The sequence below is a fragment of the Somniosus microcephalus genome, chromosome 5 (genome assembly GCF_052327205.1).
Source record: "Somniosus microcephalus isolate GS21.2 chromosome 5, FLI_Smic_1.0, whole genome shotgun sequence".
Classification (NCBI taxonomy): Eukaryota; Metazoa; Chordata; class Chondrichthyes; order Squaliformes; family Somniosidae; genus Somniosus; species Somniosus microcephalus.
In genome coordinates, this window is record NC_140991.1 from 298,892,995 (window position 1) to 298,913,549 (window position 20,555).

Sequence of the window (20,555 nt, forward strand, 5' to 3'; positions counted from 1 at the left end):
TCGGGCAAGATGGCGTCCAAGATGGCCGCTCCCACGGCGCACACGCGGCGGTGGCGGGTTTTCCGGCGGTTGGTTTTCCGGCGGGGTTCCCTCTGCACACCTTCCCGAAGTGCCCCTTCTTACCGCACTTAAAGCAGGTGGTGCCTTTCGCCGGGCACAGGTTTCTGGTGTGCTTTGGCTGCCCGCAGAAGTAGCAGTTGGGTCCCTGACGCGTCGCGGCTGTCGTAGGGCTTCTGGGGGGAGAGCGGGGCCCAGCCGGTGTCGGGCTGTCGGGCGGGGAAGATGCCTTCCAAGATGGCGGCGCCCTCGGTGCACACGTGGCGGCGTGGACGGCGCGGGCTGAAGAGTAGGCGTCCGAGTTTCTCTGGGCCACATCCAGGGATCGCGCGGTGTCCGCAGCCTGTTTCAGGTCCAACCCCGTTTTTTCCAGCAGTCTTTGCCGGATGTAAGTGGAGCTGAGGCCTGTGATGAAGGCGTCGCGAACAAGCTCGTCAGTGTACACCGCGGCTTTTACATCTCGGCACTTGCAGTCTTTGCCAAGCATTTTCAGGGTGCTTAGGAACTCCTCCACCGATTCCCCAGGTCGCTGTGCGCGGGTGGCGAGCAGGTGCCTAGCATACACCTCATTCGTAGGCTGCTGGTAATGCGCCTTTAAGATGTCGCAGGCGGCCAGGTACGTCTCGGCGTCTTGGATGAGGGGGTAAACCCGGTGGCTTACCCAATTCCGCAGAATTCCGAGTCTCATCCTTGCAGCGTCCGTAGCGTCTTTGACGGCTGCGGAATTGTCCAGGAAGAATTCCATACACTCAAACCAGTGTCCGAAGCGTGCTGATGCGTCCGGAGCATGTTGATCCAAATCCAAACGTTCGGGTTTCAGGAGTTGATCCATAGTGTTGAAAAATAAGTTAATAAAATTGATGTGCCTCAATAATTCCGAGACTCGAAGGTAGCAGAACAAAACAAGGCTTTTATTAACTTAGAACGAAACACGTAAGCGAGAGAGATGTCGTCCTTCTGGAGACTGGGGCTAGACTGAAGCTAGCTTACAAACGGGGCCAGGTATGGGCGGAGCCCTACACACAGCACATTCCAGCACATTCCAGTATACAATACAGCACATTCCAGTACACAATACAATGAGGTCTGGGGGAAGGGAAATGACACTGAAACCGATCTCAGTCACAGGCAGTGATGAATGGAAATATTTCATCACAGTTGTTGTTTTTTATTATTATTCAGTCTCGGGATGTGGGCGTCGCTGGCAAGGCCGGCATTTATTGCCGATCGCTAGTTGCCCTGAGGAGGTGGTGGTGGTGGACTTTGTCCTTGAACCACTGCAGTCCGTGTGGTGAGGGTGCTCCCACCATGCTGTTAGGTAGGGAGTTGCTCGGTCACAGCTGAGTGGCCCATTCAGTTTTATTCTTGTTATCCTTTGTAGCGGTTTTGATACAACTGAGTGGCTCGCTCGGCCACTTCAAAGGGTTGTTACTTCTTCCAGTTCAATAAAATGATACGCCTGAAAAGTATTCAAATAAAAGATGCGTACAAAAAATGAACTGCCCCTATAGCTCAGCTGGTTAAGAGAGTGACAGAGCCGGAAGTGCCCAGGTGTAGTCCCTGCTCTGCGCTGATTCAGCTCACTTTTAACAAGGGTGCCACTACAGCTGCCATCAGTGCCCTTATGTTAAGGAAGGAAAAGTTAGACAGGGTTTCATCGGCTCATCGTTGCAATTCAGTGACCCCAATGCATTTGTTAGATCTTAGGTGAGAAAAGGGTCTGGCTGAGCTGTGATGCTCTGGCAGTCAGCCAGTGCTCACTAGCTCGGCGCACACACACGAATAATAGCCACTTGAGCAAGGTACTGGAGAGCAATGTTCTCTTGAAGCAGCGCGGCCACTCTGCAGCGCCCGCTTAGCTGGCTCACCGGCTATTAAATAGGAAAAAACCGTGCATGCGCGATATAGGGCGCGATCTTGCCAGCCCTGAGAAGGCGGGTATGGAGGCGGGACTGCTGGGAAAATGGCAGAATTTGGGGGCGGATACCCATCCCACCCCAAACCCACCTCCATGCCATCTTCCCAGGAGGCGGGTAGCCGACCCGCGTCAGGTCCCGTCTCCTTGGAGGCGGGAAGGGATTAAAGCCTATTAACTGCCTGTTAACAGGTAGTTAACAGGCAGAAGATAGGATTATCCTCTTTTTGTCCTCACAAGTGCGGGCTTCCCGAAGTCTCTGAAACCCGCCAGGTCAGCGAGACGAGTAGTGGGTCTGCGGGGGTCGGGTGCAAAAGTGTGCTGTGAAGATAAGTGATGGGTGCAAGTGTGGAGAGGTGAGTATCTGAGGTAAGTGCAAAGTGTTAGTAAAAGTGTATTTACCTTTGTTTCTTCCTGCAGGCTTCAGTCAGTGGGGATGCGGAGAGTCTCGGACCTCTGCGGCAGAGATGACAGATGGCCGTTGCATTCTCCAATGCAACAACCATCTAATTTCTGCAAAAGAAAGCTGTTTGATGAGGTCTTGAATTCAAGATCTCATCAAACTACAGAGAATGTCACTGTTTGACAGCTTCACAGAGCTATCAAACGATGACAATTCATCTGTCAAAAAGTTTTGACAGATAAAACATCATACGTTGACGTTCTCTGTAACCGGCTTTCCCTTAATTGGCCTGCGAAGCCCGCTGGGCGGGCTTAACAAGGTCAATCAAGGGAAAATAGCGTGGGTTGGCCAGAAGTTGATGGAGGCGGGACTGAAACCCGACAAGTGGGAGTCCCGCCTCCAAAAGCTCCCCATTGGCAAAATCACCCCCATTGTGAATGGGCCTTAAAGGGGCCACGCACTCCAAAAAAATTAAAGTGAACATTGCTGAAGAGTGCGCGGTACCTGTGCAATTGCATCCCAGCAAGGAATCAACACCTTCAGGAGAGAAAATGGGCAGAAACAGTCTGAGAATGTGGGCAGATTTTCCTCTTGCTATGCTTGGAATAAAGGATTGCCTGGACGAGGTACATAGAGGAAAACTGAATGGGGAGGATCACAGTCCGACTTGAATTAATGGATGAACAATCCGGTGGGCTCCCTTAGTTCGATTGTCGTCCCCCTCCCCCCCCGTCCCACCCCCACCACCTGATTTTCCTCTGTGCTGCACCCAGGCAATCCTTTACACCCAATAAGTGTAAAATCTGCCCCATCATAAATACCAACATTTTAAAACAATTCTCTGAGAAACAAAACAAGTGAAAATAAAACCTAAAAGCAGTCATGATTTACTACTGCAGCAAAATCCTCAGCCGGAAATAAAGGAGTCACCCAACTCATTTAATAATATTTATCGGACAGAGTGTAAGAAACTAATTACCTTGTTTCTGGCCTGTGTTGACCCATCTGTGGGAATAAAATTAAATTTATCACAGGTTTTCTTATGTTGTAAGATTTAAAAACTGAACTAGATGTTGTAGCATTTCTTAACAAAACTTAAGCACTCACAGCAGCAGCAGCAGCAGTGCGGACCTGGGAGGAGCGGCGAGGTGGTGGTGGCGGCAGTGCGGACCTGGGAGGAGCGGCGAGGTGGTGGTGGCGGCAGTGTGGACCTGGGAGGAGCGGCGAGGTGGTGGTGGCGGCAGTGCGGACCTGGGAGGAGCGGCGAGGTGGTGGTGGCGGCAGTGCGGACCTGGGAGGAGCGGCGAGGTGGTGGTGGCGGCAGTGCGGACCTGGGAGGAGCGGTGAGGCGACGGCGGCAGTGCGGACCTGGGAGGAGCGGCGAGGTGGTGGTGGCGGCAGTGCGGACCTGGGAGGAGCGGTGAGGCGACGGCGGCAGTGCGGACCTGGGAGGAGCGGCGAGGTGGTGGTGGCGGCAGTGCGGACCTGGGAGGAGCGGCGAGGCGACGGTGGCAGTGCGGACCTGGGAGGAGCGGCGAGGCGACGGCGGCAGTGCAGACCTGGGAGGAGCGGCGCGGCGACGGCGGTAGTGCGGACCTGGGAGGAGCGGCGAGGCAACGGCGGCAGTGCGGACCTGGGAGGAGCGGCGAGGCGACGGCGGTAGTGCGGACCTGGGAGGAGCGGCGAGGTGGTGGTGGCAGCAGTGCGGACCTGGGAGGAGCGGCAAGGCGGCAGTGTGGACCTGGGAGGAGCGGTGAGGCGACGGCGGCAGTGCGGACCTGGGAGGAGCGGCGAGGTGGTGGTGGCGGCAGTGCGGACCTGGGAGGAGCGGCGAGGCGACGGTGGCAGTGCGGACCTGGGAGGAGCGGCGAGGCGACGGCGGCAGTGCAGACCTGGGAGGAGCGGCGCGGCAACGGCGGTAGTGCGGACCTGGGAGGAGCGGCGAGGCAACGGCGGCAGTGCGGACCTGGGAGGAGCGGCGAGGCGACGGCGGTAGTGCGGACCTGGGAGGAGCGGCGAGGTGGTGGTGGCAGCAGTGCGGACCTGGGAGGAGCGGCGAGGCGACGGCGGCAGTGCGGACCTGGGAGGAGCAGCGAGGCGACGGCGGCAGTGCGGACCTGGGAGGAGCAGCGAGGCGACGGCGGCAGTGCGGACCTGGGAGGAGCGGCGAGGCGACGGCGGCAGTGCGGACCTGGGAGGAGCAGCGAGGCGACGGCGGCAGTGTGGACCTGGGAGGAGCGGCGAGGCGACGGCGGCAGTGCGGACCTGGGAGGAGCAGCGAGGAGACGGCGGCAGTGCGGACCTGGGAGGAGCGGCGCGGCGACGGCGGTGGTGCGGACCTGGGAGGAGCGGTGAGGCGACGGCAGCAGTGCGGACCTGGGAGGAGCGGCGAGGCGACGGCGGCAGTGCGGACCTGGGAGGAGCGGCGCGGCGACGGCGGTAGTGCGGACCTGGGAGGAGCGGTGAGGCGACGGCGGTAGTGCGGACCTGGGAGGAGCGGTGAGGTGGTGGTGGCAGCAGTGCGGACCTGGGAGGAGCGGCAAGGCGGCAGTGTGGACCTGGGAGGAGCGGCGAGGCGACGGCGGCAGTGCGGATCTGGGAGGAGGGGTGAGGCGGCGGTGGCAGTGCGGACCTGGGAGGAACGGTGAGGCGGCGGTGGCAGTGCGGACCTGGGAGGAGCGGCGAGGCAACGGCGGCAGTGCAGACCTGGGAGGAGCGGTGAGGCGGCGGCGGCAGTGCGGACCTGGGAGGAGCAGCGAGGCGACGGCGGCGGTGCGAACCTGGGAGGAGCGGTGAGGCGGCGGTGGCAGTGCGGACCTGGGAGGAGTGGCGAGGTGGCGGCGGCGGCAGTGCGGACCTGGGAGGAGCGGTGAGGCAGTGGCGGCGGCAGTGCGGACCTGGGAGAAGCGGCGAGGTGGTGGCAGCGGCAGTGCGGACCTGGGAGAAGCGGCGAGGTGGTGGCAGCGGCAGTGCGGACCTGGGAGGAGCGGCGAGGCGGTGGCGGCGGCAGTGCGGACCTGGGAGGAGCGGCGAGGCGACGGCGGCAGTGCGGACCTGGGAGGAGCGGCGAGGTGGCAGTGCGGACCTGGGAGGGGCGGCGAGGCGGCAGCGGCAGTGGCAGTGCGGACCTGGGAGGAGCGGCGAGATGGCAGCGGCGGTACCAACTCCGCACCAGCAGAACTTTCAAAGAGTGACGTCAGAAGTCAAAAGTGACGTCGGCACAAGGGGAGGGAGCTGATTGGTGAGTATCTGGTAAGTGTTTATACTTGGCTTTCTTAAAAGTTTTAAGTTTATTCCAGCTAGGTTAGTAAATAGTCTGTTAATTAGAGCTCACACTGGTGGAGTGCACATCCTGTGCCATGTGGGAAGTCCTGGACACCTCCCGTGGTCTGGACGACCACATGTGCGGGAAGTGTCGCCAGCTACAGCAGCTCGAGCACCAGGTTACGGAGCTTGAGCGGCGGCTGCAGTCACTGCTGTGCATCCGCGAGGCTGAGAGCTATGTGATAGCATGTTTCAGGAGGTGGTCACCTCGCAGCTTAAGAGTGTGCAGACAGAGAGGGAATGGGTAACCGCCAGACTGAAGAGGAGGACCAGGCAGGTAGTGCAGGAGTCCCTGCAAGGGGGGGGGGGGAAAAGAGGAGAGGGAGAGCAATAGTGATAGGGGATTCAATATTTAGGGAAGTAGACAGGCGTTTCTGCGGCCGCAGACGTGACTCCAGGATGCCTCCCTGGTTCCAGGGTCAAGGATGTCACTGAACGGCTGCAGGGCAATCTGAGGGGGGAGGGTGAACAGCCAGAGGTCGTGGTCCATATCGGTACCAACGACATAGGTAGAAAGAGGGATGAGGTCCTGCAGGCAGAGTTTAGGGAGCTAGGGAAGAGGTTAAAAAGCAGGACCTCAAAGGTAGTAACCTACCCGTGCCACGTGCTAGTGAGTACAGAAAAAGGAATATAGAGCAGATGAATGCGTGGCTGGAGAGATGGTGTAGGAGGAAGGGCTTTAGATTCCTGAAGAATTCTGACCCGTTTCTGGTGGAGGTGGACATCTACAAGCCAGACGGTTGCACCTCAACGGGAACGGAGCCAATATCCTCGCGGGAGGGTTTGCTAGCGCTGTTGGGGAGGGTTTAAACTAGCTTGGCAGGGGGATGGGAACCTAAGAGTAGAGTCAGTAGGGAGGGAAAAAAACTGGAATTGGAAAACAAAAATGTAGAAAGTAAATTGGAAGGACAGAGGAATCAAGGGCTAGATAGTAGTCAACAAGGAGGTTTGCCTGTACTAAATGGTATATACTTCAATGCAAGGAGTATAGCGAACAAGGCAGATGAGCTGAGGGCACAGGTAGATACTTGGGACTATGATATTATAGCTGAAAGAGGGGCAGGTATGGCAGCTCAACATTCCTGGTTACAGGATTTTCAGACGGGATAGAGAGGGATGTAAAAAGGGAGGGGGATCGCGGTACTGATTAAAGAAACTATTACAGCTGTGGGGAGGGATGATATGTTGGAGGGATCATCAAACAAGGTCACATGGGTCAAATTGAAAGACAAAAAAGGGGCGATCACACTGCTGGGAGTGTACTACAGACCCCCAAACAGTGAGAGGGAGCTCGAAGAGCAAATATGTAGACACATTTCTGAGAAGTGCAAAAACTATAGGGAAGTAATAGTAGGGGATTTCAACTATCACAATATTAACTGGGATAAAATTAGTGTGAAGGGTATAGAGGGTGCGGAATTCCTAAAAATGCATCCAGGAGAACTTTTGTAGCCAGTATGTAGCAAGCCCAACAAGGGAGGGGGTGATTCTGGACTTAGTTTTAGGGAATGGAGCTGGGCAGGTAGAAGGCGTATCAGTGGGGGAGCATTTTGGTGCTAGTGACCATAATTCAGTTAGATTTAAGGTAGTTATGGAAAAGGACAAGGATAGACCAGGAATAAAAATTCTAAATTGGGGAAAAGCAAATTTTGCTAAGCTCAGAGGGGATTTAGCCATAGTGGACTGGAAACAGCTACTATGTGCCCTTAAAGAAAAAAGGTGGGACTAACAAATCTAGAGCCCCCTGGATGTCTAGGGACATACAGGGTAGGATAAAGAATAAAAGGGAGGCGTATGACAGATGCCGAGGGCTAAATGCTCCAGAATCTTTAGAGGAGTACAGAAAGTGCAGGGGTGCAATTAAAAAGGATATTAGGAAAGCAAAGAGAGAGCATGAAAAATTCTTGGCAAGCAAAATCAAGGGAAACCCAAAGATGTTTTATAAATATATTAAGAGTAAGAGGATAACTAAAGAAAGGGTAGGGCCTATTGGAGATCATGAGGGTAATGTGTGTGTAGAGGCGGGAGACGTCGGTAGGGTTCTGTTTTCACAAAGGAGAGGGGCGAAGCAGACATTGCTATCACGGAAGAGGAGTGTGAAATATTAGATGAAATAAACATAGTGAGAGAGGAAGTATTAAGGGGTTTAGCAGCTTTAAAAGTTGATAAATCCCCAGGCCCAGATGAAATGTATCCCAGGCTGTTAAGCGAAGCAAAAGAGGAAATAGCAGAGGCCCTGACCATCATTTTCCAAACCTCTCTGGCTTCAGGTGTGGTGCTGGAGGACTGGAGGACTGCTACCCTTGTTTAAAAAGGGAGAAAAGTATAGACCGAGTAATTACAGGCCAGTCAGCCTAAGGTGGTTAAGAAGGCATACGGAATGCTTGCCTTTATTAGCCGTGGCATAGAATACAAGAGCAGGGGGGTTATGCTTCAACTGTATAAAACACTAGTTAGGCCTCAGCTAGAGTACTGCGTGCAGTTCTGGTCACCACATTACAGGAAAGATGTGATTGCACTGGAGAGGGTACAGAGGAGATTTACAAGGATGTTGCCGGGAGTAGAGAATCTTAGCTATGAGGAAAGACTGGATAGGCTGGGTTTGTTTTCATTGGAACAGAGGAGGCTGAGGGGAGACCTTATTGAGGTGTATAAAATTATGAGGGGCCTCGATAAAGTGGATAGAAAGGGCCTATTTCCCTTAGCAGAGGGGTCAAAAACCAGGGGGCACGGATTTAAAGTAATTGGTGGAAGGTTTAGAGGGGATTTGAGGGGAAATTTCTTCACCCAGAGGGTGGTGGGGGGTCTGGAACTCACTGCCTGAAAGGGTGGTAGAGGCAGGAACCCTAACCACATTTAAAAAGTACTTGGATGTGCACTTGGGATGCTCTAACCTGCAGGGCTACGGACCTAGAGCTGGGAAGTGGGATTAGGCTGGATAGCTCTTTGTTGGCCAGCGCAGACACGATGGGCCGAAATGGCTTCCTTCCGTGCTGTAACTTTCTATGATTCTATGACTCACCATTTTTTGTCAAATCAGTTTCTGACTTATTACCATTTCTGTACATAGAAGATAGATCGAATTCTAAACTGCAGTCAGGTGTAATCTGGATTAACATAAAGGCTTGTAATTAATTTCATACCAAGCAATAGTATTGGTATACTTTGTGCAACATTGCAATCATACCTTAGGATATTTTAATGCTCAAAATGCTCTTTGCGCAGTGCTGATTATGTGCACGCGATGCATATGTATGTATGTAGATTAAATTGAAGATTGTGGGCTAGATTTTGCTGTTACAGGGCATCTAACTGCGTCTGCTGTTAGTTAGACGTGCCCTGCACCCATCAGCTCAGAATATTTTTGCCCGCTAAGTTGCTGTAAGTGCAAGCTGATAATGGCGCAGCGAGGGAAACAGGGCATCAGGGCAAGCAACAGGGTATCGCCCTAAACAATGAGATTGAAGGATTGTGAAATAAACAGCGCAAGGACAGGGAAGGAAGTTTAAATTGGAGAGGGTGAATTCAATGTCAAATCAGGTACAGAAAGAGAAATAAAGAGGGAAAGAAAGATTGGATTAAGAGAGAGAGAAAAAGAGACAGAAAGGAAAAGGAAAATTTATTTTAAAAATTTTTAAATTTGACATTTTTAAAATCTCCAACAATTAATACCTGAAGGAATGAGACTCCACACTTGTAATTGTTAATTTTCAGTGCCAAAGAGGTTGATTAGCAGTAATGAACAATTATTACATTGTTAAAAGGGTGATTACACTCGACTAACTTTCTCTGGCAAGTTTAGTTCCAATCTACCATGCAAATACAGCAACTTCACGACATTTAAAGCACGTCGATGGTGAGCCAAACTGCAAAAGGCCATTTCCGCAAAGCTAATGGCACAGCGGTGCAACTCGGACAGCAACATATGGATGTGAACATTTAACGGCGCATCTGCTCCTCGCCTGAAGTTGTAGTACTATTTACCCATAAATAATGGCGCGTGCCATTAGCCTCACCGTTATTTTAACAGCAAATTCTTGCCCATTAATAGATATCCAGGAGCGATTATAAGGCGGTAATCGTTTTAGAGGGTCTGTGATGTCATGGAATATAAAAGGAGCTCAAGTGGTTTATAGTCATCATTCAAAATGAGATTATTGCCTCCTTGAAAAAGTGCAACATCCCCACCGACACCTGGGAATCCCTGGCCCAAGACTGCACAAAGTGGAGGAGAAGCATCCAAGAAGGCGTCGAACACCTCGAGTCTCTTCGCCGGAAGCCAAGCGCAAACAGCGGAAGGAGCGAACGTCAACCCAAACACAACACCCACCCGCCCCTTCAACCACCGTCTGCCCCACCTGTGACAGAGACTGTAGGTCCCGCATTGGACTCATCAGTCACCTGAGAACTCATTTTTAGTGTGGAAGCAAGTCATCCTCGGTTCCGAGGGACTGCCTAAGAGATTGCCTCGTAAGCAACCCAATTTTTCCATGTTTTCATAATTTACCGCAGATTTGTATGTTTACTATCTGGTCAGTTTTGATTTGTTGCTGTTTTATGAATACAAAATTTGAGAGAATCAGTTGCAATAAATTTGCAGGTAAGATGTGACACCCAAAATGTGTTCACAAAAAGTTGGCAGATAAAACAGGTATATCCTCTCAGTTCTGGTATTATCCTCGTGAATCTTTTTTGTACCTTCTCCAGTGCCTCTATATCCTTTTTATAATATGGAGACCGGAACTGTGCACAGTAACCTGTGTGGTCTAACCAAGGTTCGATACAAGTTTAACATAACTTCTCTGCTTTTCAATTCTATCCCTCTATGAAATGAACCCCAGTGCTTGGTTTGTAGGGAAAAGACTTGTTGAGCCTGAGAGCCAGTTCAGCTAAGTGGAGGAGGGCAATAGTAAATGGAGACTGGCTGGAGAATTATTTGAGTAAAAAGCAGAGGGCCTAGAGATCATATTGATGAGGGATGGAGATGTAGATTAAGCATTAAATGGAGAGAGATTACAAAATGCTGAGGTACAGAGGGATCTGGGGGTCCTTGTACATGAATCACAAAAAGTTAGCATGCAGGTACAGCAAGTAATTAGGAAGGCAAATGGAATGTTGGTCTTTATTGCAAAGGGAATAGAGTATAAAAGTAGGGAAGTCCTGTTACAACTGTACAGGGCGCTGGTGAGACCACACCTTGAATACTGCGTATAGTTTTGGTCTCCTTATTTAAGGAAGGATATACTTGCATTGGAGGCAGTTCAGAGAAGGTTCACGAGGTTGATTCCGGAGATGAAGGGGTTGTCTTATGAAGAAAGGTTGAGCAGGTTGGACCTATACTCATTGGAGTTTAGAAGAATAAGCGGTGATCTTATTGAAACATATAAGATTCTGAAGGGGCTTGACAGGGTAGATGCAGAGAGGATGTTTCCCCTAGTGGGGGTATCTAGAACTAGGGGTCATAGTTTCAGGATAAGGGGTCACCCATTTAAAACGGAGATGAGGAGGAATTTCTTCTCTCAGAGGGTTGTGAATCTTTGGAATTCTCTACCCCAGAGAGCTTGGGAGACTGGGTCATTGAATATATTTAAGGAGAAGATAGACAGATTTTTGAACGATAAGGGAGTCAAGGGTTATGGGGAGCGGGCAGGGAAGTGGAGTTGATGCCAAGATCAGATCAGCCATGATCTTATTGAATGGCGGAGCAGGCTCCAGGGGCCGAATGACCGACTCCCGCTCCTACGTCTTATGCTCATCCATGGTGAAAAAGAGACGATCATGGGCTAGAGATCCAAAATATCTATGCTCCTCCTTTGTTTATGTTTAATTGTACCTTGACTTAGCGACAGCACTCTCATCTCTCAGTCAGAAGGTTGTTGGTTCAAGCCCTACACATAATCTAGGCTGAGACTTCAGTGCAGTATAGAGGGAGTCTCTCTCTTGGGCAGTCCCTCGGAACCGAGGATGACTTGCTTCCACATTAACAATGAGTTCTCAGGTGACTGATGAGTCCAATGCAGGACCTACAGTCTCTGTCACAGGTGGGGCAGACGGTGGTTGAAGGGGCGGGTGAGTGGGATGCTTGGGTTGACGTGTGCTCCTTGCACTGCTTGTGCTTGGCTTCCGCTTGCTCCCGGCGAAGAGACTCGAGGTGTTCGACATGGACTATGTACAGCAGGCACCTCAAAGCACTGGAGAGGTACCACCAATGCTGCCTCCGCAAGATCCTGCAAATCCATTGGCAGGATAGGCGCACCAACATTAGTGTTCTCGCTCAGGCCAACATCCCCAGCATCGAAGCTTTGACCACACTCGATCAGCTCCGATGGACGGGTCACATCGTCCGCATGCCCGATACGAGACTCCCAAAACAAGCGCTCTACTCGGAGCTCCGACACGGCAAGAGAGGGAACGCTGCAGTGGCTGATGTGCCGTGTTTTGGACAAGAGAGAAAACTGGAGCCCAGTTTGCTAGTTTGGATGAACATGAAACATCCCTGGGCACTATTTGAAGAAGACCAACGGAGGTTCCCCAGTGATAAACTTAAATCACTCGGCTACTGACTCCTGCCTCAATTGGACTTCATTTTCTATTACAGAACTGCTTCCACTGGAAATGGTTCAGTAGTATAAACCAATATCCTTCACTGCCACTTCCACTCCATTTCTACTTCAGGTTCACGAACAATGGATAACTGCACATGTATAGATTCCTGCATGCACAGTTGCTCTGATATCACAAGCATGACTTTAAAGCAACTGCACTCCTAGGATTTACAACAGTTACATACAGTCATAGAGTCATAGAGTTTTTACAGCGCAGAAAGAGGCCCTTCGGCCCATCGTGTCTGCGCCGTCCATCAATCCCTGTCCAGTCTAATCCCATTTTCCAGCATTTGGTCCATAGCCTTGTATGCAATGGCATTTCAAGTGCCCATCCAAATGCTTCTTGAATGTTGTGAGGGTTCCTGCCTCTACCACCCTTTCAGGCAGTGAGTTCCAGCTTCCAACCACCCTCTGGGTGAAAAAGTTCCTCCTCAAATCCCCTCTAAATCTCCTGCCCCCTACCCTGAATCTATGCCCCCTTGTTATTGACCCCCCTACTAAGGGGAAAAGTTCCTCTTTATCTACCCTATCTATGCCCCTCATCATTTTGTACACCTCAATCAGGTCCCCCCTCAGCCTCCTTTGCTCCAAGGAAAACAACCCCAGCCTGTTTAGTCTTTCTTCATAGCTGAGGCGCTCCATCCCAGGTAACATCCTGGTGAATCTTCTCTGCACCCTCTCCAAAGCAATCACATCCTTCCTATAGTGAGGCGACCAGAACTGCACACAGTACTCCAGCTGTGGCCTCACCAGCGTTTTGTACAGCTCCATCATAACCTCCCTGCTCTTATATTCTATGCCTCTGCTAATGAAGGCAAGTATCCCATATGCCTTTTTAACCACCTTATCTACCTGTTCCGCTGCCTTCAGGGATCTATGTACATGTACACCAAGGTCCCTCTGACCCTCTGTACTTCCTAGGGTCCTACCACTCATTGTGTATTCCCTTGCCTTATTTGTCCGTCCAAAATGCATCACCTCGCACTTTTCCGGGTTAAATTCCATTTGCCACTTTTCCGCCCATCTGACCAACCCGTTAATATCGTCCTGTAGCCTGAGGCTTTCCTCCTCGCAATTTACCACCCCACCAATTTTCGTGTCATCCGCGAACTTAGTGATCATACCCTTTACATTCTCATCCAAATCATTAATGTAGATCACAAACAGCAAGGGACCCAGCACCGATCCCTGAGGTACCCCACTGGACACAGGCTTCCAGCCACAAAAGCAACCTTCGACCATCACCCTCTGCCTCCTGCCACTCAGCCAGTTTAGGATCCAACGCGCCAAGGCCCCCTGGATCCCATGGGCTCTTACCTTCTTGACCAGTCTCCTATGCGGGACTTTGTCAAAAGCTTTACTGAAGTCCATGTAAACCACATCCACAGCATTTCCCTCATCCACACACCTAGTCACCCCCTCGAAAAATTCAATCAGATTGGTCAGACATGATTTACCCTTGACAAAGCCATGCTGACTATCCCCGATTAATCCTTGCCTCTCCAAGTGGAGACTAATTTTGTCCCTCTGAATTTTTTCCAATAATTTCCCTACCACAGATGTTAGGCTCACTGGCCTGTAATTCCCTGGTTTATCCCTGCTACCCTTCTTGAATAATGGTACTACGTTAGCTGTTCTCCAGTCCTCTGGTACATCCCCTGTGGCCAGAGAGGTTCTGAAAATTTGTGTCAGAGCCCCTGCAATCTCTTCCTTTGCCTCACACAACAGCCTGGGATACATCTCGTCTGGGCCTGGGGATTTATCCACTTTTTGGCCTGCTAAAACCGCTAGTACCTCCTCCCTCTCGATGCTAATATGTTCAAGTATGTCACAGTCCCCTTGCCCGACTTCTATGTCTACATCGTCTTTCTCCATAGTGAACACAGAGGCAAAAAATTCATTTAAAACCCCACCTACTTCATCTGGCTCTACACACAGCTTGCCACTTTGGTCCCTAATGGGCCCTACCCTTTCCCTGGTTATCCTCTTGCCCTTAATATACTTATAAAACATCTTAGGATTTTCCTTTATTTTGCTCGCCAGTGTTATTTCATGGCCCCTCCTCGCCCTCCTAATTTCCTTTTTAAGTATGCCCCTGCACCTTTTATACTCCTCTAGGGCTTCCTCCGTCTTTTGTCTTTTGTAACTGCCAAAAGCCCCCCTTTTTTTCCTAATGCATTTTTGTATATCCCTTGTCATCCAAGGTTCCCTTTGCTTGTTGGTCCCACCCTTGACCTTTACAGGAACATGTTGGTGTTGTACTCTCTCTATTTCCCTTCTGAAAGCCTCCCACTGTTTTGATGTGGATTTTCCTATAAGTAGCTGCTCCCAGTCCACTTTGGCCAGATCCTGCCTTATCTTATTAAAATCGGCCTTCCCCCAATTTAGAACCCTTATTTCCGGGCCGTCTTTGTCTTTTTCCATGACCACCTTAAATCTCACCGAATTATGGCCACTATCGCCAAAATGCTCTCCTACAGACACTTCCACCACCTGCCCGGCTACATTCCCTAGAATTAGGTCCAGTACCGCCCCCTCTCTTGTAGGACTTTCTACATGTTGGCTCAAAAAGCTCTCCTGGATGCACTTTAAGAATTCTGCACCCTCTAAGCCTTTCACACTCTGACTATCCCAATTTATATTGGGGAAGTTGAAATCCCCCACTATTATTACCCTATTATTTTCACACTTTTCTGAGATTTGCCTACATATCTGTTCCTCTATCTCCCCCTGACTGTTTGGGGGCCTATAGTACACTCCCAGCAAAGTGCTTGCCCCCTTTTTGTTTTTAAATTCTACCCATATGGCCTCATTAGAGGAACCCGCTAATATATCATCCCTCCTTACAGCAGTAATTGACTCCTTAATTAATATTGCAACACCCCCTCCCCTTTTACACCCCCCTCTGTCTCGCCTGAAGATTCTATACCCCGGAATATTCAGCTGCCAGTCCTGACCCTCCCTCAACCATGTCTCCGTGATAGCAACAATATCGTACTCCCACAATTGTGACTTTGCCAGGGGAAGGCCCCCATACAGGAGAACACTGCTGAACGTGCCTGTATAGGCAAGCTGACCTGTGATAGCAGCAGTCACTGTTTATATTTGCCAGCAGCGACATCCAGAAATCGTACACCAGGCAGAACTCCCTCTCAAAGCGAATCGTGGCGCTTCCAGCAGCAATTGGCATCGTTTTGTTTACTTTTAGAGGATTGGCGCCTTCGCGGAGCTGTCCACCAAGGCCAAAGTAAATGGGGGCAGTAGTTCAGTGCCCTCTCCGTATTCCAGCATTTGTACCAAGAGTGTGCACTGAAAACCACATTTTTACTTGCTGTGGATTATATCTGAAATATTTCTGGCACTTAAAAATTGATGCCAAAAATCTGTGTGTATTCCTGGTGACAGCAGCAATTTAAAAAGTTTTAAGTGCCAACTATAAACTACAGACAGCAGTTCTTCACTCTAAAAAGGCTTTGTCTAGTTAATGCTCTCGGTCTCTCCTGCCCCAGCCTCCTCTAAAATTACTCTGCTTTTTCCATAATGTGCACCTCAGCCAACCTTGCCTTGGCAATGAACACATCCCCATGGTACAACTGCTATGAATCACAGCCTTCCGCAATGGTAAGCCAACAAGTAATAATACTCTTCATTTTCAATCACTGCGTTCTGCTACATTGTGAATGCACCTGCGAAGATTTTCTCTGTTCACCATTACTGGTGAAATAATAAATACGTCCTAACAGAACACATTTTCAATTTAACTAAAAATACTACAAACAAAATCTTGAATGCATTTGGAATTTTGCAAAGCATAATGACCAGAGGAATGAATTCTCATCCCAAGTTTACGGGAGAGTTACTTTTCAGTAAAGCACTGAGGTCCATCAGGACTCCTCGCTTTATAATCACACGATGCCAGCATCTCCGGCACAGACTCGATGGGCCGAATGGCCTCCTTCTGTGCCGTTATGACTCCGACTCTATGAAACACTTTCCAAATTGGATAGGGATGGTTTCACAAATAAGAACAAACAGCTTTGTACGGATTTTTTAAACAATGTTGCCCACTGAGATTACTCATTTACAATCTTAATTACTTATCTAACATGGGAAACCAGAATACATCATGATGAGCAGTTGGATGTGAATATTCCTCTCGTGCCTACAGTATTGGTGAGTTATCAAGTCAGCCCACTGGTAGATTATTATGGCCTATGGCTTCTCATCATGTTCCCTGAATATAAACTTTACACTCACACACTATAGCCAGACTACAATAACGTTTATTACAATACTTTTTATATCTAATTCTAAAAATCAATACATTTGTGTAAAGTATGAAAGCAGTAGCCCTCAATAATAAAAAAAATCTCGTTATTTGGGGTTCATTTCTAGAGGAATAGAATTCAAAAGCAGAGAATTTATGTTAAACTTATATAGAACCTTGGTTAGACCACACTTACTGTGCACATTTCCGTTCCCCATATTACAAAAAGGACATAGAAGCACTGGAGAAAATGCAAAAAAGATTTACAAGGATGATACCAGAACTGAGAGGATACAACTATCAGGAAAGACTGAACAGGCTGGGGCTCTTTTCTCTTGAAAAGAGAAGACTGAAAGCAATGTCCCCTGTAATTTTTTTTGGGGGGGGGCACACGGCCCCTTTAAGGCCCATTCAAAATACCGCCCATGCGCGGTTTTTCCTATTTAAAAGCCGGTCTGGCCGACTGCGCGGGATCTACTGAGAGCAGCGCGGTCGCGCAGCTTAGAGGGAACATTGACTGAGAGGTGACCTGATAGAGGTCTTTAAAATTATGAAGGGGTTCAATAGGGTAGACGTAGAGAAGATGTTTCCAATTGTGAGGGAGTCCAAAACTAGGAGCCATAAATATGTTATTAATAAATCCAGTAATGAATTCAGGAGAAACTTCTTTACTCAGAGAGAGGTGAGAATGTGGAACATGCTACCACAGGGAGTGGTTGAGGCGAATAGTATCGATGCATTTAATGGGAAACTCGATGAGTACATGAGGGAGAAAGTAAGAGAAGTATATGTTGATAGGGTTAGAAGTTGGGAGGAGGCTTGTGTGGAGCTTAAACACCGGCACAGACCTGTTGGGCTGAAATCCTGTTTCTGTGCTGCAAATTCTATGCAATATCAATATAGTCAATATTCCTGCCTGGAATACTTAGAAAATCTGCTTGTCCAATTATACCGCCATTTTTGCACATAAGTGACGCAATTTCCATTTCACAATCACTCAATAACTTCCCACAGCACCTTCCTGTGCAAGCACAGGAGATGCAACACCTGCCCTTTTACCTCCTTCCTTCCCACCGTCCAGGTGAAACAGCGATTTACTTGTACTTCTTGCAATCTAGTGTACTGTATTCGCTGCTCACGATGTGGTCTCCTCTACATTGGGGAGACCAAACGCAGATTGGGTGACCGCTTTGTGGAACACCTCCATTCAGTCCGTAAGTGTGACCCCGAGCATCTGGTCACCTGTCACTTTAATTCTCCGCTCCACTCCCAGTCTGACCTCTCTGTCCTCAGGCTCCTACATTGTTCCAATGAAGCTCAATGTAAGCTCGAGGAACAGCACTTCATCTTTCGATTAGGCACTTTACAGCCTTCTGGGCTCAACATCGAGTTCAACAATTTCAGATCATAACTCTTCTAATGTTCCCTTTAAGCTTCACAGCCACGCAGCTCTCTGGATCTCCGGCGCAGCTCTCTGGATCTCCGGCGCAGCCGGCTCGCCGGCTTTTCAAATGCGCAGTATTTTGAATGGGTTGCGCAGCCCCTTAAAGGGGCCAGACACCCAAAAAAGAAATTAATGGGAACATTGACCTCTTGCCCATTTTTTTCAGCTGTTGGTAATGGTTCTGCTGTTGCCATTTACACCTCCTCTAGACCCCTCTTTTTTTTCTTTACTTGTCCCATTACCACCCCCTTTTGCCTTGCATCATCATCCCTTTTGTCTTTTAATCTCTCCTGCCTCCGACCCTATCACAGACCTTCCCTTTTGTTCTTTCCCCTCCTGTCTCTCCCTCTGTACTTGCTCAAAATCCGTTACATCTCTAACTTTTAACTCTGTTTCTCTCTCCACAGAAGCTGCCTGACCTGCTGAGTGTTTCCAGCAGTTTCTGTTTCTAACTCGATAACAAGCCTGCCAGTAGAAACCACGGATATCGCCTGCGACAAACCACCCAGACGGTGGCCAGCACACACCCCAACCACTGGCTCACCTGTTGAAACTGGTTTGAATACAGATGGTTCATTCCACAGGTATTTCGGATGGTTGGAGTTTTCCACACCTCATCAATGGGCGAGAAGTAACCTTTCTTCTTAACTCTGCAACACAACAACAAATAATAATCATCAGATGTAAATACATTACCATTCAGCAGTTCTGTTGCTCCAGCTAACAGTTGCCCTCCCTTTTACTGAGTGAGATGTGTGTACACTTGTCCTCTTACGCTGGGTGCCTGTGTCCTTGCTGCTTCTCCAGGGTGGGCGAGGTGGGCCAGTGCTTGTTGTAGTTGATAGTCAGGTTGTCACAGGCCCTTTTCCAGTCGCTGCCCATGCTGGGGACTGCGGGGAGGCCAGAGCTCTCGCTGCCCCGCTCATGTAGCAGCTGTGCGGGTGGGGGGAAGCGGAGCCGCGGCTCACATTCTGTCCCCATCGACTTGTTCCACCTCGCCAGCCTCCCCAACGGGTGGCTCGTTGTCAGCGGGCCAGGTAACAATTCGTTACCATAGTGACGCAAGACTCACTCCCCCTCCCACCAATAGCACGAAAACCCAGCCAGGGACTCCCGAGACACAACCATCTGTATTCTGTCTGCCTTTGCATTCATTCACTGTCAAGGAGACACTGGGTTGCCCCCATTGTCATAAAAAAGTAACTAAAATATGCTCCCTTTTTTTTTAAAAAGAGAGGCACAATTAATAGAAAACTTAAAAAAAGAAAGTACCTATTTCCCTTAGCAGGGTGGTAAATAACCAGGGGGCATAGATTTAAAGTAATTGGTAGAAGGATTAGAGGGGAGTTGAGACCTTTTTTCACCTAGTGGGTGGTGGGGGTCTGGAACTCACTGCCTGAAAGGGTGGTAGAGGCAGAAACTCTCATCACATTTAAAAAGTACTTGGATATGCACTTGAAGTGCCGTAACCTACAGGGCTACGGACCAAGAGCTGGAAAGTGGGATTAGGCTGGATAGCTCTTTGTCGGCTGGCACGGACAAGATGGGCTGAATGGCCTCCTTCTGTGCCGTAAATTTCTATGATTTAAATAATAATATTATCAGCCGTCGTGCACTCCAGTCCCTGCGGTGCTCACCGGTCGTGGAAGACCTCAAGCGTGCTGGCAAACACCGCGTGCTCCTTCTCCACGGCCACATCCAGCCATGGAAGAGAGGCATTTAGAGAATAGGGCAGAGGTGGCTGAAATTCTGCCAATGATGGGGTGAAGGTGGAAGGTGGGGGGTGTTGCAGGGGAGGCATACAAAAGGCCAGAATCAATTCAATTTCAATTTTTTTTATTTGCCATATGTAACTAGTACAATGGAATGCTTACTCCCCGATCACTCCCACAATAAGCTGTGGGAGCTCACAGAGACACGTCGCTATTCTCCAGCGCCATGTTCAGAAAAAGTCAATTCAATGGCATCCAATGGCAGTGGGAACGCGATGTCCCTCAGCCGCTCCGTCACCGCGGCCTCCTCCTCACTGTTGCCGGCTCCACGATGTGATGGCCTGCTTCTCCCGCTCACGGTCCGGCCTCTGGCTGCCAGGCCCGGCTCCCCTCCTCCGAGTCGGAATGCGAGCTTCCCGCCGAGGAGCTGCCAGCCGACGTGCTGTAGCAGGTCGTCGTGGCTGCTGCTGCTGCTTGTTGCTGCTGCGCTGCCTCCGCCCGACTCGCCGAACACATCGCTCCGGCAGCGGGAGCGGGCAGCGAGGGGAGCGGGCCGTCCGAAGCAGGGAGAGTGCTTACCTCCGGACCGCCTCGGTCGCCATCTTGACTGAAGGATGTGGAGATGGTTGCAGAGATAGGGTAGGACAAGACCATGGAGGGATTTGAGTACGTGGGCCCCAAAATTCTAATGGTTTGATCGACTGTAAACCTGGGGAATCCATCTGGGGGGAGTTGGAATTTGGGACTTAGAGAGGATATACTGGTTTGACGCCCCCATTTAAGTTCTGCCCTAAATTCGGCTGGAAGTGAGGGAGGGTGAAGCTTGTG

General features: G+C 50.1%; 1 pseudogene across 1 annotated transcript in view; it reads right to left on the reverse strand.

The window, feature by feature from the left end:
• The window catches only part of LOC147117854 (uncharacterized), a 46,936-nt pseudogene extending 27,940 nt beyond the window's left edge, over positions 1-18,996 (reverse strand). Inside the window, exons 1-4 of the transcript XR_015078549.1 lie at positions 18,791-18,996; positions 18,560-18,665; positions 8,722-8,806; positions 3,355-3,380 (exon numbers count right to left, since the gene is read on the reverse strand). The product of XR_015078549.1 is annotated as an uncharacterized LOC147117854 (transcript). The remainder of the gene's footprint in view (positions 1-3,354; positions 3,381-8,721; positions 8,807-18,559; positions 18,666-18,790) is intronic.
• Between the last annotated feature and the right edge of the window lie 1,559 nt (positions 18,997-20,555).